At 40.2% G+C, this 17,818-nt stretch overlaps 1 long non-coding RNA gene across 1 annotated transcript in view; it reads left to right on the top strand.

The window, feature by feature from the left end:
- The window catches only part of LOC145524755 (uncharacterized), a 402,061-nt gene extending 384,997 nt beyond the window's left edge, over nucleotides 1-17,064 (top strand). Inside the window, exon 6 of the long non-coding RNA XR_014067813.1 lies at nucleotides 16,990-17,064. This is a non-coding gene — a long non-coding RNA (uncharacterized LOC145524755). The remainder of the gene's footprint in view (nucleotides 1-16,989) is intronic.
- Nucleotides 17,065-17,818: the final 754 nt, after the last annotated feature.

Genomic DNA, 17,818 nt, shown 5'->3' with positions numbered 1-17,818 from the left:
GTGTGGGGCACCACAGATTCTTTCAAGTACTAAACTGCTATTAACTCCCACTTGGAGGAAGAAAGCGTTCCTCAGTAACAGATCCTGTCTCCCATCAGAACTGCCTACAAAGCTAGTCTGAGAACTCAAAATCCTGTTGACTAGCTCCAGGGAAAATGATGTTATTTGTGATCAAAACCATTGCAGGCATTACAGAAGTGATGTTTAGATAATAGGTTTTTTTTTTTTTTCCTTCTAGGACTTCTCAAGAGGAATAGAAGGAAAATATTAGTATTTATTGAGTACCTACTTTGTGCCATCCACTCTTCTAGCACTTTCATGTGTGTTAGCTATTGATCTTTGTGTACATTATCGTCCTGTTTCAAATTGGGGAAACCATGTCCTTGAGAAGACTTGAGAACCTTGAGAATAAATGGTTCTAAGTCATCAAAATTATACAGGAGACACGTAATATAATGGTCAAATGAGTGAATTCTAAAGATGGATGAGACTGGATTTGAAATTCCACCTCTTTACAACTGTGTGACTGGAACAGTTTCTGAAGTCTCTTGAACACAAGACTTTACATCTTCAGCTACAAAAGAGAGATTCAAACAGGGTGGTTGTAAGGATTAAAGAAAACAATACCTAGGCACTTAACACTCTTCCTGAAACAGTGCACATGTTTGGTAAATGTCAACCAGTTAGTTAGCGGGGAGTGGTGATGGTATTAATACCAGGACTGGCCAGTTGTTTTAGTTTCAATTCCAAGTCCAGGTCTTTCATTACACCAGAGAATCTTCTAGAACCATCATTTCTCACCCTGGAAATTTATTCTTTCCAGACACTAGTTATTTACTTGAGAGAGACACATTTAATCATCAGTCATCTGAAATTGGCTTTAGAAAAATGACATATGGCCCCAGAGTCAGTCTACCCATGGGTCACTAAATCATTTGCTTTGCTAATTTTTCCCTCTCTTGGTAAGTCTTCCCATAGGTTAAAGTATTTCAAGTTCCAGGAATGTGAAAGTGAAAGTCACTTAGTCGTGTCTGACTCTTTGCGACCCCATGGACTATACAGTACATGGAATTCTCCAGGCCAGAATACTGGAGTGGGTAGCTTATCCTGCTCCAGTGGATCTTCCTGACCCAGGAATCGAACTGGGGGTCTCCTGCATTGCAGGGGTGGGGGGGATTTTTTACCAGCTAAGCTACCAGGGAAGCCGAAGAATATAATTATCTCTTAATGGAAGAAGAAAACGCAGGATCTATCACCTCAAACTGGGGAAAAGAGACTGGTTGTCCAATTATCTGGAGACACAGTGCCCAGCATGATGGCAAAGCAAGATGTGTACAGAAGCTGGTTAGTGCCAACTAGCGGAGGCCGCATTTCGCCCTTTGGGAGACTCGTGGATTTGTAGCACAGAAAGCCATGCAGGAGACTTCTGAAAAGAAGAGAGCTGGTAACCATGACACATCAGGACATAATCTGACTGCCTTACACTCTGTGCATACCTAGTTCTCAAATGAGATCTTAGATCCGAACTGAGAAAATGTGAAGTCAAAGAATTGAGTACTCTTTGGCTGAAAAGTGGGTGCATTTTAGAGTCCTAAGACCTTAATTTGTGATTTAGTTACAGCAGGTACAAGCAGTATCATTTCATGCAGGGTATTTTCTCCACCCAGATGTTGACTTTCTGCAAAAGGGAGGAAGATAGTAATAAGAATTCAAAAACTCATTTTATTTCTCAGAGGTGTTGGAAATATCCCATGAAATGATCACAGACATAAAAATATTTTATGTTGATTCAGTGAGTCAGCAAATATTTATTGAGTACATATGTGTCAGATACAGTTAAACTCTATAATAATATGCACAAAGAATTGTATTTGTTGTGATTGTAGTATTAGGCATTAATTATTTCCTATCCATCAGAGAATAACAGTTGAATATTCATCCTAGTTCCTAAGTCCTATTTCTAATCTATCTTCCCATTTTGAGAAAAACATCAGACCACTTGTTGTCTCTTGAACATGTTAAGTCCAGTCCCACCTCTGTACTTTCACCCAAACTGCTATTTCTCCCTGAAATCTGTTCCCTTTCTTTCCTAACTATCAAAATCATGGTCATGACTGATGTTCATTATGAGATGTCAATCCAGATGAATTTTACCCCAAAGCCTATCCTTTTTATAGCATATGTCATTTATTCTCAGGGCTCCTCAAACTGTAATGTGCACAGGCATCACCTGGGGATCTCATGAAAACACAGATTTAGGACATCTGCATTCCCAGCAGGTGCCCAGGTAATGCTGCCAGTCCCTGGACCACACTTTGAGTAGTAAGATCCTTCAATACTAATTCTGGGCCTAAACTTTTGCACAGCTCTTACCTAAATGATGCACAACCACATTTCCCTAAATTAAAATTCACCAGCAAATTCCTCTCTGTTAATAGATATGAAAAAGGAAGTGCTGGTGGTTTTAATCAAGCAAGAGACATGTGAGCTGAGAAGAGTTACTAGCTTCCTCGAGCCCACTTTTCTCATCCAGAAAATAAGTGCCACGCTGGTTCCTGCCTTGTTTCCCCCCAGGGTCCTTGTGTGTGGCTTCAGTGGACCACAAGTCTAACGGTGCTTGGCAGCTCTATTTTTTAAATAATTCTTTTCCTTTCACTAATGTTACCTCTCCTTTTATTTTTATGTCTCTTTGAAAGCTTTTTCTACAGGGATTGTCATGGAACTTAAAAAACAATGTCAAGAGGCGATTGGTATTTTTTGGTTGTCAGGGCCTCTGCTAAATTAAAGGTTAAATATTCCAAAGTCAAGGCTTTCCAGAGGAAATAGGTACCCCTGAGTGCCACTGATTATCAGATCTTCCTCAAGTGCCATGTTTCTGGTGCATTTCTTTCTGTCTACATTTCATAAATTTGCATTTTCCCACTCCCTTATGACATAGCAACAAGAGCACAGGATTTTAATCAGACACCTGGTTGAATGTAAGAACTGTTGATTCCAAGTGAGTTAACCTCACCAACAATTTCCTCATTTGATCATCTATATAGTGGGATTGACAGTAATAGTAATATTAATTAAAAGGAGGAGGAGGGGGAGGAAAAGAAAAGGGAAACGGAGGAGAAGAAAAAGACACATACAACAGTCTTGCTAAGTTTTTAAACGTCAAATTGGATCAGAAGTGGTGTCCCCTAGCCTGTCCTTCACCATCTTTGCTCTTTCTTATTCAGTCTTTTCTAAATGTGTTATTCTTTACTGGGCTTCTTTTACCAACTAGATCATCCAAAAATCTGTGTGTAAAAAGAATGAATGAACAGATTAGAGAATGAAGTGAGTTATAAGAATAACGCTTTGCATTCAACATCTACATCATTCTACATCTTGTCAAGCCTCTGAACCATTTTCTTAGTTTGGCTTATAGCATCCTTATATTGAATTGTTTTGCCTTTCTTATAGTCACATTTGCCTTTACCTGTGGGTCTTGTGTTCTTATGGCTTCTCAGCATGGCTACACGGAGAACTTCCTCAGGGTAAGGAGTCATTCTTATGCATCTCTGCGTCAGCTGTGTCAAGCAGAGTGACTGGCCTGCGTGACTCCCTGAATAATGTTATTGAATAAATGGATGAAGGAAGGAGGGGAGAAAGGAAGAAAGGAAAAAAAAAAAGAAGGAAGGAAATAAAGATAAATTTATTTTTCTCACTTGAAATTGGCTTATTTTCCACAGTGCCTGGCACGTAGTAGGTTCTCAATGTATATTCATCAGAAACACACAAGTGTTAATTTAACACCTAGACAGATTCTGAAATGCCGGGTAGATGATAAGAAGTGTTTTCTTTTGGGGCTTGCAGTGACAAACACATAAAGTAACCAGGGGAAATAGAAGAAGAGAAGCTGTTTTTGGGTTTTTTTTTGTTTTTTTAGGGGCAGTGGTGTCAAGTTTTCATGTCTGTGTCCGCTGGGCTTCTGCAGGTTGATGGTTGCCAGGGCAACCGTAATGCCAAGACTTTGCATTCGTGTAGTTTTCCAGTGATAATTGCTAATGTGAACAAGTGCTGGCTTGCACTTTACACCTGCCTGGCTTGTAAGTCTACCTTAATTGGATGTGCCAAGATTGAGGAAAAAGTAATCTGCCCTTCAAGACAACTGACAGGGAGATGAAGTGTTGTTTGGGCCTTTATTGTTACAATTTTGCTGACAAAATTACTATGAACTGTCTTCTCTGGATGCACAGCCTGTCCCTAGTGTTTCTCTTCTGGGAGTGGTGTATTAAGTCAGGGGAAACTTTGATGAAATGTTTGGAGCAGTTTGGTGGAAATTCACTTGCTCCTTTTAGACACAGTAAGGGGAGATGTGGCATTGGGGAGGAAGCTGAGGGCATGAAGAATTAGGGAGGAGTGAAAGGGAACTCCACCGGCTCCTTGAAGAACGTCGTGTTAGTCTTTCTAATGTACATGGTCTTATTCTTTCCAATATTCCTATCAGGTAGGTGTTAAAAAATCTCCAGGAGAGAGATGAGAAAACTGACTCTAATGGTGAATTCCTTTGTTCAAAGTCTCAGATTGAAATTAAGACATGCGGTCAAGATTTAAAGTCAGGTCTTGATGATAATATCAGTCCCTTTATTCCTGGTCTTCGATAGGAATTTGGACAAATCGTTTCATTTTTAACTATAACTTTCCCTCTTTGTTCTCATTTTTGCTTTCTGAAAGCTTTTCCCAGCACTCCATTCCCTCCTGCGCCCAAAGTTGTACTAATATTTGAACATATTTACCCTGGTTTAGCAAACATTTTCTAAGAGCCCACCAGGTTCTACGCCCACTGTTAGAAATTAAAAAGATGAATAACTTGTGTCCCTATGTTAAAGGAACTTGTCTAGACTCCTGATTCTAGAAGGAGAGACTATGAAAGAACAGATGCTTTCAATTAGGTTAGATCAATTAAAAAAAAAATTTTTGTGAGTATGCCACTGAGCCAAGTGAATAGTGGGAAAAACTGGAATGTCAAGGGCTGGTGATTTTTACTGGGGAGCAGCACCTCTGGAGGCCCGGAAGAGTGAAACAGTGCCCTAGGGCTAGAGAACTGCCAGCCATCAGTATTTTCACAGCAAGAGATGGCATTGGCAATCTGGACAAGGTAGCAAGAGGGAAGGGGACTGGGAGGCATGTCAAGGAGCATGAATGTAAATCCAGAGGTAGAGATAACATCTTCTCCTTAGAAGCGGCAATTCCATTCCCCTGGTGGCTCAGAGGGTAAAGCATCTGCCTGCAATGTGGAAGACCTGGGTTTGAACCCTGGGTCAGGAAGATCCCTGGAGAAGGGAAAGGCAACCCACTCTGGTACTCTTGCCTGGAAAATCCCATGGATAGAGAAGTCTGGTAGGCTATAGTCCATGCGGTCACAAAGAGTCAGACATGACTGAGTGACTTCACTTTCACGTTCATGGCCAGAATCAGAATTTTTTTTTTTTTTAAATAAAGAGCCAGAGAGTTAATATTTGAGATTTTGCAGACCACATACAGGATATACCGCACAGTCTTCTTCCTCTTCTTTTTTCTTTTTTTACCACTTTTAATAATGCAAAAGTCTCTGATTATTGGTAGGTATACAAACATAGGCTGCTGGCCATATACTGCCCACAGGTCATAGTTTGCTGAATCCTGCTTTAGAGCACAGCCCCCAGTCCAACCTAACCTTGTGCACCAGTTTGACTGGTCAATTAAATTTTCTTCTTAAAATTTAATGATTAGTTAAGATCAATATGTATTACCTCATTTAATCTGCACAACAATCTATTTATAAATCATAAAGTCTTAATGATTCTCTTTTAATTGAGTAAAATTTTAAGACAAGCAGTAATACTAAAATCCTTCACCCATTTCTCATTCTCCATTAGAATTTTGTTAAACTTTAAAAAGTAAAGTAGGAGGTCTTCCCTGGTGGTCCAGTGGTTAAGACTCCAGGCTCCCAATGCAGGGGGCCTAGGTTTGATCCCTGATCAAGGAACTAGATTCCAGATGCCTCAACAAAAGATCCCACATGTGGAAACAAAAATTGAAGATCCCGTGTGCCACTACTAAGACCCGGGACAATCAAATAAATAATACATATTTTAAAATTTAAAGAAATAAAAAAATTAAATTAAATTTAAAAAATCTTAAAAAAAATCCAAAGTGATTACACTTTTAATTTCAACATAGTTTAGTCATGCAGGGCTTTAATTCTATTGTGCAAATGAATTACCTAACACGATTGTATGCCCTAAACCATGCATATTCTACCTTATGTGTAAAATTAGTATTTTCAAAATTGATTTTGACTATATGAAAATTTTCACCTGTAGACTGACTTTAAAAGGGAATTTTCACCCAGTAAGATACACATAGTATAGTGGGACAATAAGACCCCAGCCTAGATCCTGAATCTCTAAATGTGCAATGTAGCCTGAATAGTTAGGCTTATTCTCTGTCAGTATGTGTTTGTTTTAGAAATCGAGTCACACATTAAGTTGGTGATCAACAGAAGATCCCAGCATGTTCTCACTTGTACCAAGATCAAACTCTACCTCCTCATTGTCTACAACCAAGATTGTGTTGGTGTTATTGCTCTTTTTTTTTTTTAACATTTAAATGTAGAACTTCTCCTTTCATGTTTGGTAGTGGTTTAGTCCCAAAGTTGTTTCCATCTCTTGGAATGCCACAGACTGTAATCAGACAGACTCCTCTGTTCATGGGATTTCACAGGCGAGAATACTGGAGTGGGTTGCCATTTCCTTCTCACTTTTCATGTTTACTTCTGTTCAATTTTGTAGCCTTAATGTTAACACCCTGATCAAATTAGTAAGATCATTTTTTAAAAAAAATCATCTATTCTTCCTAATTTTGTAGATTCTTAGACCTGGAGGTTTCCCAAAGTTCTTCTATCCATTGAGGTTTGAGTTGTCATTATCAATCACTTCACCAACACACCTTTTGCTTACACACTTCCATGGGCAAGGAATGGAAATATGAATCATTTCCTCCTACTGCATTATTGAACAGCTCCAATTGCTTAAAAAATGGGGTAAATGGAAGGAGCAAACACAGGCTGGTGATCAGCAATTTGCATACATAATCTTATTCTCCAAACAACCAAACTAACTAAGGATTCTTATATTAACGTTGCAGATAAGAAAACTGAACGTTAGAGAATGTTAGTATATGTATTGTTTCCTAGCTGCTAAGAAATGGAGACAAAGTTCAATGCCTGTCTGATTCCTTAAGGTAGTTCCCTGATTTCACAGGTGCCTCTGTACAGCTAAAAAGATCTTGTCTAATGTTGAACTAAAGTTCCTTTCTTACATACTCTGTTTATTCAGCTTTCTGGAATGACACAGAATAAATTAATTTTCTCTTCCTTGCCTTTGGTTCCTGACAAGCCCTCAGGATGAAGAAGGGGACCTGTGGGGTGGCACAGCGTGGTGCCATGGACACCAGCTTTGGCACAAGATAAATCTGGGTCTGCATCCTGTGCTTACTTACTTTGTAACCGTGGTCAAGTCATATCAGTTCTCGGACCCTAATTTTCCTTGGTGTAAAATGAACAGTCCTGATTCTAAGAAAAGGTTTAAAAGAAGCCTCTCTCATAGTGGTCCTGTGAGGATGAACAAAATGAGGGTGCTGAGAGCTTGGCTCAATGCCTTGTGGCAAGTAAGTGTTGCCTAATTAGCAGCTGCCATGTCCTTCCTGAATATTCTGCTTTCACAACAGACATTTCAGGGATGTCTTTAATATATGGATAGTCTTCCTCTTTTCTACTAACCATCCTCTGGTCAGGCCTCAATTTGTCTGTATCCCCCAAGGCAATACTCATTATTGAATGTGTAACTTTGCTTCTTTGTTCCTGATGAAAGCATTGAATTGTAATAGTTCACAGACATAAGCCTTCTAAGTGCCAAGGACAATGGAAGCTTGTTTCATGGCATTCCATTCTCAAGGTATCCCGTGAGGTGAATGTTACTATCATCATCCCCATTTTACAGATGGGTAAATTGAATCTCAAAAAGGTTACTCAGTTCCCAAGGTCACATATGTAGAGAGTGGTAGGAGCTAAGATACAAATCAAGGTGGGCTGGCCTCAGTCCTCATGCTCTTAACGCCTATGCTCACCAGTCCTAGGGCAGCAGAGATTTCATCCTAGACTCTCCCTCCAAATGCTGCTCAGCCTCATTTCATCTTATTATTATTATTATTATTTTTTAAATCTCTCTCCAACTCCCCAATACTCTTTTCCCATGACATGAACTGTCTTCCTCAGGAAAACTAATTCTTATCTAATGGGAATAGTTTATCTCCTCTGAGCCTGTTTCACTCATCTATTAAATGGAATAGAGGAACATACTAAAAAATGCTAGCATAAATACTGCCTGCATGCTCAGTCGTGTCTAACTCTTTGTTACCCCATGAATTGAAGCCTGCCAGGCTCCTCTGTCCATGGGATTCTCCAGGCAAGAATACTGGAGTGGGTTGCCATGCCCTCCTCCAGATCTTCCTGACCCAGGGACTGAAAGTGCGTCTCCTGCATTATCTGCATTGCAGGTGGATTCTTTACTGCTGAGCCACCAGTGATGTCCATTATAAATACTACCTGTAGTCATTCACACAATGTGTCCAGAGCAGGGTTTGCCACATCTGAATAAGTATATATTTCTGTTCCCTTTACTTAGAACCTGGCAGCCTTTGCATTAAAAGAAAATGAGTGACAAAATAATTCACTTGCTCATTTGTTCAATAGATATTAATAAACACCCTACTAAGTGTAGGGCTTAGGTTTCTGCATGGAATGAAACAAAAGTTATGCTATAATATTTTGTAAACTGTAGGAAAGAGATGGATGTGGTAGAGCAGGACCCCAGAAGGCCAAGAAGGGCTTTCCAGGCAGAGAGGAATCTGATCTGGGTGTTGAAGAATGAATAAGAGTTATTCAGAAAGCAGGGCAAGAAAGAGGCGTTTTAGTCAAGGTCTACGAGGGCTTCCTAGGTGGTGCTAGTGGTAAAGAACCCATCTGCCAGTGCAGAAGACATGAGACATGAGTTTGATCCCTGGATTGGGAAGATCCCCTGGAGGAGGATATGGCAACCCACTCCAGTATTCTTGCCTGGAGAATGCCATGGACAGAGGAGTCTGGTGGGGCCACAGTCAATGCGGTCACAAAGAGTCAGACACAACTAAAGCAACTTAGCACACACACAGGGCGAGTAATAGAAAAAGTGCAAAAAATACAAATATTAACTTATCTAGCCACCTTGTTGGTCAGTCATTGCTAGGAAACTACCTCCCATTGCTTCCCTTTTCCTGCTAATTTTTGTGTAATATAAGGCAACATGATAAAAACAAAGAAAATTAAAACAAAAGCAACTGTAAAACACATTCTAATGCACTGAGTGCTATCTTTTTTCTGTATTATTTTCTAATCATTACTAATAAGATTCCATCAAATTTTGTATTTAACCATTTTGTTGTCTAGTCCCTAAGTTGTGTCTGACTCTTACAACCCTGTGTGCTATGACCCACCAGGCTCCTCTGTCCATGGGATTTACCAGGCAAGAATACTGGAATGGGTTGTTATTTCCTTCTGCAGGGGATCTTCCAACTCAGGGATAGAACCTAAGTCTCCTGAATTGCAGGCAGATTCTACTGTTGTGCCACTGTGTAAGCCCCAATTAACCATTAATTATTGTTAAAAATTCTATGTCTCTATTTTTAATGTTTGCTATTACTCATTTCTTTTCAGTGACAATAACTTGTAGATATTATGTTGTAAATGTTTAAATTTTACCAAGGATAACTAACTTAAAAAACATATCAAAAAGTTGCTAAGTAAGTAGGCTTTGAGTAAAATACTCAGGTTCAAATTCTAGCACTGTTAACTATTACTTTTGTCACCATGGATTATTTATTTAAACTGCCCTGCCTCTTTTGTTTGTTTTTGTTTTTGCTATTGGGTTTTCTCTCAATAACTACTTCATATTTATTTTCATGAAAATTAAATAGTTTGCATATATGACCCTGAGCCTGGTGCCAAACTATTAATGGTGGCTATAATTACTAATATGTAATGCCTATCTATTTTTACATAAGTGCAAATATATATGTAAATATATCATATTGATGTGATTCTTAGCCAGGAGCAAAAATGCTCGTTTCTTATTTTACTCCAGTCTTATTATACCTGTATAATTATATCTATATGATTATATTTATAAGATTTCAATAGAATCATATAGAATTGCAGTGTTTTCAGATGCCATTTGTTCATTCAGTCAATTTGCTGGATGTGTGCCTTGTCCTGAGCACTTTCCTAGGCTCCTAAGAAGTTCATGGTCTTGTAGGGGAAACAGATCAATAAGCACGTGATGACAATGAGATGTGAGAATGACCTTCTGCCAACACAGGCTACATAAGGTTGTGTAGGACTCAGAACTCAGCACTCATAGTGGCCCACTGGACCCTGAATGATGTGGCCTTAGCCCTTTCCTCCAACTTCTTCCACCAATCCTCACCCCATCTCCACCCTCTTCTCTCCCTTTCTCCCCTGCTCCACATGCTTTCTTCTGGTTCCCATGCTCCTGTTTGTCTCGAGATCTATACACACTCTCCTCCTCTGCCAGGAACCTGTCACCCACTCATCATCATACGTTGCTTCCTTCTTATTGTCATCTCAGCTTCAATGACATTTTCTCAGAGAGCTCCTGTACCATCCACCGGCCTGTGGCCCTCAATTTTTTCCATCCTTGCATCTTTATCATTTCCTTCTTAGGACATTTTAAGTGTGTAATTGTAGATCACCCCCTTAGGCTGTGAGCTTGATGCAGAGATGGTGCCTGTGTTCACTTCTGCCTACACAACATCCAGTGATGTGGAATGTAGAGAGGGTTCTGTAAAATATATATTCAATAGATAAAAATTGGGAACAGTGATACACGGGTGGGTTGAAACTCACCTAATAATGAAAAGTTCATCTTGGGGAGACTGTTCATAATACCACTATTTACAGTATTCAAGACATGGAAACAACCTAACTGTCCATCAACAGATGAATGGATAAACAAGATGTGATTATACACCACGTGGAATGGAATGAGTAATGGAATATTACACAGATATAAAAAATGAAATAATGCCATTTGTGGCAACATTGGACATAGAGATTATTATACTAAGGGAAGTAAGACAGACTAAGAAAGACAAGCATCGGATGATATTGCATATATGTGGACTTCTTTGGTGGCTCAGTGGTAAAGAAGCCACCTGCCAATGCAGGAGACATGATTCGATCTCTGGGTTGGGAAGATCCCCTGGAGAAGGAAATGGCAGCCCACTCCAATATTCTTGCCTGGAAAATCCCACTGACAGAGGAGCCTGGTGGGCTACAGTCCATGGGGTCACAAGAGTCCAACACAGCAACAAAACAACAGCAAAAAATAATACAAATGAGCTTATTTACAAAGCAGAAAGAGACTCACAGACACAGGAAACAAACTTATGGTAACCAAAGGGGAAAGGAGGAAGGAGGGATAAATTAGGAATTTGGAATTAAAATATACACCCTACTACTTGTAAATCACTGGAGGAGGAAATGGCAACCCACTGCAGTATTCTTGTCTGGAGAATCCCATGGACAGAGAAGCCTGATGGGCTACAGTCCATCAGGTCCCAAAGAGTCAGACATGACTGAGAGACTAAACGACAATGACATGTAAAATAGATAGTCAACAAGGACCTACTGTATAGCATGAAGAACCATACTCAATATCTTGTAATAACCTATATATATATATATGCATATATATGTATATTTACTTAGCTGTACACTTAAGAAGAGAAGCGAAAAGCAAAGGAGAAAAGGAAAGATATTCCCATCTGAATGCAGAGTTCCAAAGAATAGCAAGGAGAGATAAGAAAGCCTTCCTCAACAATAAGTGCAAAGAAATAGAGAAAAACAACAGATTGGGAAAGACTAGAGATCTCTTCAAGAAAATTAGAGATACCAAAGGAACATTTCATGCAAAGATGGGCTCGATAAAGGACAGAAATGGTATGGACCTAACAGAAGCAGAAGATATTAAGAAGAGATGGCAAGAATACACAGAAGAATTGTACAAAAAAGATCTTCACGACCAGGATAATCACGATGGTGTGATCACTCACCTAGAGCCAGACATCCTGGAATGTGAAGTCAAGTGGGCCTTAGAAAGCATCACTACAAACAAAGCTAGTGGAGGTGATGGAATTTCAGTTGAGCTATTTCAAATCCTCAAAGGTGATGCTGTGAAAGTGCTGCACTCGATATGCCAGCAAATCTGGAAAACTCAGCAGTGGCCACAGGACTGGAAGAGGTCAGTCTTCGTTCCAATCCCAAAGAAAGGCAATGCCAAAGAATGCTCAAACTACTGCACAATTGCACTCATCTCACATGCTAGGAAAGTAATGCTCAAAATTCTCCAAGCCAGGCTTCAGCAATATGTGAACCGTGAACTTCCAGATGTTCAAGCTGGTTTTAGAAAAGGCAGAGGAACCAGAGATCAAATTGCCAATATCCGCTGGATCATCGAAAAAGCAAGAGAGTTCCAGAAATACATCTATTTCTGCTTTATTGACTATGCCAAAGCCTTTGACTGTGTGGATCACAATAAACTGTGGAAAATTCTGAAAGAGATGGGAATACCAGACCATCTGACCTGTCTCTTGAGAAACCTGTATGCAGGTCAGGAAGCAACAGTTCGAACTGGACATGGAACAACAGACTGGTTCCAAATAGGAAAAGGAGTACGTCAAGGCTGTATATTGTCACCCTGCTTATTTAACTTCTATGCAGAGTACATCATGAGAAACGCTGGGCTGGAAGAAACACAAGCTGGAATCAAGATTGCCGGGAGAAATATCAATAACCTCAGATATGCGGATGACACCACCCTTTTGGCAGAGAGTGAAGAAGAACTAAAGAGCCTCTTGATGAAGGTGAAAGAGGAGAGTGAAAAAGTTGGCTTAAAGCTCAACGTTCAGAAAACTAAGATCATGGCATCTGGTCCCATCACTCCATGGGAAATAGATGGGGAAACAGTGGAAACAGTGTCAGACTTTATTTTTTTGGGCTCCAAAATCACTGCTGATGGTGATTGCAGCCATGAAATTAAAAGACGCTTACTCCTTGGAAGGAAGGTTATGGCCAACCTAGATAGCATATTTAAAAGCAGAGACATTACTTTGCCAACAAAAGTATGTCTAGTCAAGGCTATGGTTTTTCCAGTGGTCATGTAAGGATGTGAGAGTTGGACAGTGAAGAAAGCTGAGCGCCGAAGAATTGATGCTTTTGAACTGTGGTGTTGGAGAAGACTCTTGAGAGTCCCTTGGACTGCAAGGAGATCCAATCAATCCATCCTAAAGGAGATCAATCCTGGGTGTTCATTGGAAAGTGTGATGTTGAAGCTGAAACTCCAATACTTTGGGCACCTCATGCGAAGGGTTGACTCATTAGAAAAGACCCTAATGCTGGGTAGGATTGAGGGCGGGAGGAGAAGGGGATGACAGCGGATGAGATGGTTGGATGGCGTCACCGACTCGATGGACATGGGTTTGGGTAAACTCCGGGAGTTGGTGATGGACAGAGAGGCCTGGCGTGCTGCAATTCATGGGGTCGCAAAGAGTCGGACACGACTGAGCGACTGAACTGAACTGAACTGACACTTAAAACTAACACAACATTGTAAATCAACTTTATTTCAATAAACCTTTTTAAAAAAGAAAATCAAGATCACAGAGCTAGGCAGAGAGAGGCCTGGGACTTCAAGTCAGACAGCATGACATCAAAGTCCACGCTTTGAAATAGTGCATCCACTGCCTGTATGAGGCAGAGAACCCTGTGGAGTTTGAAGTTACACATGAGTTCAAATCCCTACTCCAGCTCTTACTAATTGTGTGGCCTTGGGCAAAACTGTTAATTATCCTGAGCCTCTGTTTCTCACTTAAGAGATAGGAAGGCAATGATGTCTACCTTGCAGGAGTTATGACATTTAAGTAAGGCAGCATGTGCAGTGGGTAGATGCCAGCCTTGTAGCTGATACTCACTGCTGCTGCTAAGTTGCTTCAGTCATGTCTGACTCTGTGCAACCCTACAGATGGCAGCCCACCAGGCTCCTCCGTCCCTGGGATTCTCCAGGCAAAAGCACTGGAGTGGGTTGCCATTTCCTACTCCACTGATACTCACTAGAAGGTAACTAACGTGACTACACACAGTCAATCTAAATCCACTCCTGGGTCCTGACGTGGTTGAGATTTTACAAGCCTTGATGGCTTGTAATTGAGAAATATGCATCTGTGACAGGTAATCAATATGCTCATTTGGCAGCCAGGTTCCAGATGAAATAAAGCTAAATGATGATGCAATTAGAATATACAAACAAATCCCCCGAAGAAGCCAAACAGACTTGACTGCCTTCTCCATCCTAATCATGTCCTCGTGTTCAGAATGCATCTGGAAAGCATTTTTTCTTGATGAATCTGGATCCAGCTGCCTAAAGATGGTTTCTTTCACTCATTGAATGCTTCCTTTATGTGCTCTCTTCTTGGAGCTTGATGTCCCCCTGCGCAAGGGTAGACAGCACACAGGTCTGAGTCCCTAAGTGTGAAGGACGTGTCCTACACCTCGCTAACAACCAGCCTCCCCTGAAATGCACTTTGTCGCTTCTTTTCTCCTTGTCAGACAGAATGACAATGGCTGGTGAATTTCATGGGGAGACAGTGCAGGAGGCAGGGTCCCAGCAGTCTCTGGCTAATCTTTCTAAAACAAGTCTTTCTCTTCTCCTTTGCTGGAGTCTGTGAATTCCTAAACAACAAGGCTGTGTTTATGGTCACCCTCACACTAACCTCTCTGCATTCTCTTCCTGTATTCATAACTGCAGCTTATAAACTTGACAGTGCAACCTAGCTACCACATGCCAGTGAGCATAAATCATAACATCCATGTCCCACTCTTTGCGATCCCATGAACTGTCGCCCGCCAGCCTCCTCTGTCCATGGAATTCTCCAGGCCAGAATACTGGAGTGGGTAGCCATTCCCTTCTCTGGGGGACCTTCCCAACTCAGGGATCAAACCCAGGTCTTCCACATTGCAGGCAGATTCTTTACTGTCTGAACCACCAGGGAAGACCCAGCTAGCTTTTTAGTCACTCTTAATTCAAGAGATCCCCTACTTATTAGCTCTGCATCTTGGGCAAGTAATGTTAGTTTGTGCCTCAATTTCCTCATTTATGGAAGGAGGGTGATGATTGTAGCTGGCATTTGGTTTGATGGGAAAGATGAAGTGAGATAATATATGTAAAGTTCCCACATCACTGCTGGCACTTAATATAATCACAGTAAATACTGGCTATGGTTATTATTGCCACTCTAAATTTTGAGTCACATCTTAGAAATGAGGCTAATTTGGGTCAGTTACTTGGTCTGGACAGTACTTTTCTGGATATTGCAAAGAACTTTGGCTTTAGACAGGTGAACTTAGCTTCAAATTTTGACTCTTCCATTTCTGTGTGGCCTTTGGTAAGTTCTCTATCCTCTTTGAGCTTCCGTATTCTTATTTTTAAGCTCCGTGAAGAGTGTATGTAAATACACACATCTCCCCCTAAACTTATAAGTATGTTAGAATTCACAGTAGTTACATATTTATGAAGATTCTTGACCAGCCTGCCCTAAGACTTCTTCCAAGGAGCCAGTGAAAGGACCAGTAAACAGGAAAGGATCTTCCGGTATCATCTTGTCTAATGCATTCATTTTACAGACAAAAGAGACGCCAAGGTCCAAGGAAGTTAAGTGACTCATCTAAGTGACATGGCTAGTAAAAGTCTGACCCTGGATAACTCAGTTTACTTATAGTGATTAATATTCTGTCCCAGTTGGTCAGAGCAAACCAGAGGAACAAAATAAGCAAAAGGGTGTATTCAGATCAAAAATAAAGGTTGAAGGAAACAAGAGGAGAGAAGGTAAAGGAAGGAAAGTGAGGGGAAGGGAAGAGAGAGAAAAATCAAGTGTGTGACATCACTTGGAGCATATGACAGTCCTGTGATGCAGAGAGTCTCCTAGTGGCCAAGCCAGTGTGAAGGGGTGGTGAAGGTGGCAAGTCTGAGGTGAGATCCCGTGGACTCAAATCCCAGCTCTATAACCTAGGAGCTGTGCTGTCTGAACAGAGGGGCTTAACACTTCCATCTTTAAGTTTTCTAATAGCACCTTCTCTGTATGGTGGTTGGGAGGACCAAAGAAATCATTGACATAAAATTATTAGTACAGGGCCTAGAACATAAGGAACATTCAATCCACTGAGATGTTCTTATTAGTAAATGTGAAGTTGACATCATCTCTTTTTTGCTCACTTTTATTTTGAAGTCACTGAGTTTTGTTTTCAGTTAAATAACAAGGAGCAAACACTGATAAGGTGTTGGAAGTAATTATAAGAGAAGCAAAAGGCTGCAGGGAGAGGACTGTAAAGGAATGGGGCTCTAGTGCATATGCAGTGTCTGCTGTGTGCAAGGCAATGTGCAGCCACTTTGCACATCTACTTAATCCTCATCATAGGCCTATGGGGCAGGTATTATCACCTTCATTTTACAGATGAAGAAAATAAAACTCTAAGTCATTAAATCATTTGGCCAAGGCATTTCTGACATAGAAAAATTCTTTCCTCTCTTTTCCAAGATATACTGATTGCCTGCCAGGAATTCATAGATTATAAGTCTGTTTCTAAAAGAACCAGCTCATATTCCAAAATATCTTTAGAAGAAAGATCTAATAAAACACCTGTCACTGGTTTACTTAGGTTTTAGGCAAACCATCGCTTTTAGTTGTTTTAACCATTCCCATGAAGAACTTTCCTGCATTTCCCATTACTTTACTTCCTTGTATAAACTATGAATTACTAGATTTAAAAGTAGGTAGACTCTGAGTTTACATTTTTTTTTTTTATCCTAGGATAAACGCTGTTGCTGCACACAAGAAAACTTGAGTCACAATGTTCTTGGACACCAATGGGAATGTCTAATTAAGGTAAAAAATCATGTGTATATATATATATATATATATATTAAGTTTTGGTGGTTGGAGGGAGGTGGAGAGCAATAACTGTTGTATTATTTTTCTGTTCTGCTTTGTCTTGAACAAAATCTTGTGGTTTAGAAATGGCATTCTCAACAGACATTTTTTCAGTAAGGTGCCTCAGAGTTGGTACAGGTGACTCATATTAAATGTGCAGACCTCTTTGGCCTGAATGGGTTAATTTTCTTCCTTGTGAAGCACTGTTTTTAATCTCTGGAGATGGCCAAAGGAGAAGGCTTTATTTGCAATGCATAGTGAATTTCTGACAGTTATAAAATTCTTATAAATCAGAGTCCCTCTGTTTAAGTTAACTGAAATAGTTACCATTGAACATAGGATGGGCTATATTTAAGTGAACTTATATAAATTGTTTGATATATGGCAGGAAAAACTTCTCCTCTACCCTCTTGGGTATAGTGCTTGGGACTTGCAATTTTTTTTTTTTTTTTTTTTTTTTTTTTTTTTAGTTTTTTTTTTTTTTTTTAATAAATTTATTTATTTTAGTTGGGGGCTAATTACTTTACAATATTGTAATAGTTTTTGCCATACATTGACATGAATCAGCCATGGGTTTACATGTGTTCCCCTTCCCGGACCCCCCACCCACCTCCCTCCCCATCCCATCCTTCTGGATCATCCCATTGCCCCGGCCCTGAGCCCTTGTCACATGCATCGAACATGGAATGGTGCTCTGTTTCACATATGA

This window comes from Giraffa tippelskirchi, chromosome 10, assembly GCF_054371585.1.
Source record: "Giraffa tippelskirchi isolate mGirTip1 chromosome 10, T2T-mGirTip1v1.2.pri, whole genome shotgun sequence".
NCBI classification, from domain to species: domain Eukaryota; kingdom Metazoa; phylum Chordata; class Mammalia; order Artiodactyla; family Giraffidae; genus Giraffa; species Giraffa tippelskirchi.
The sequence above is the reverse complement of the archived record's forward strand: the minus strand, read 5'-3'. Positions and strand labels throughout refer to the sequence as shown.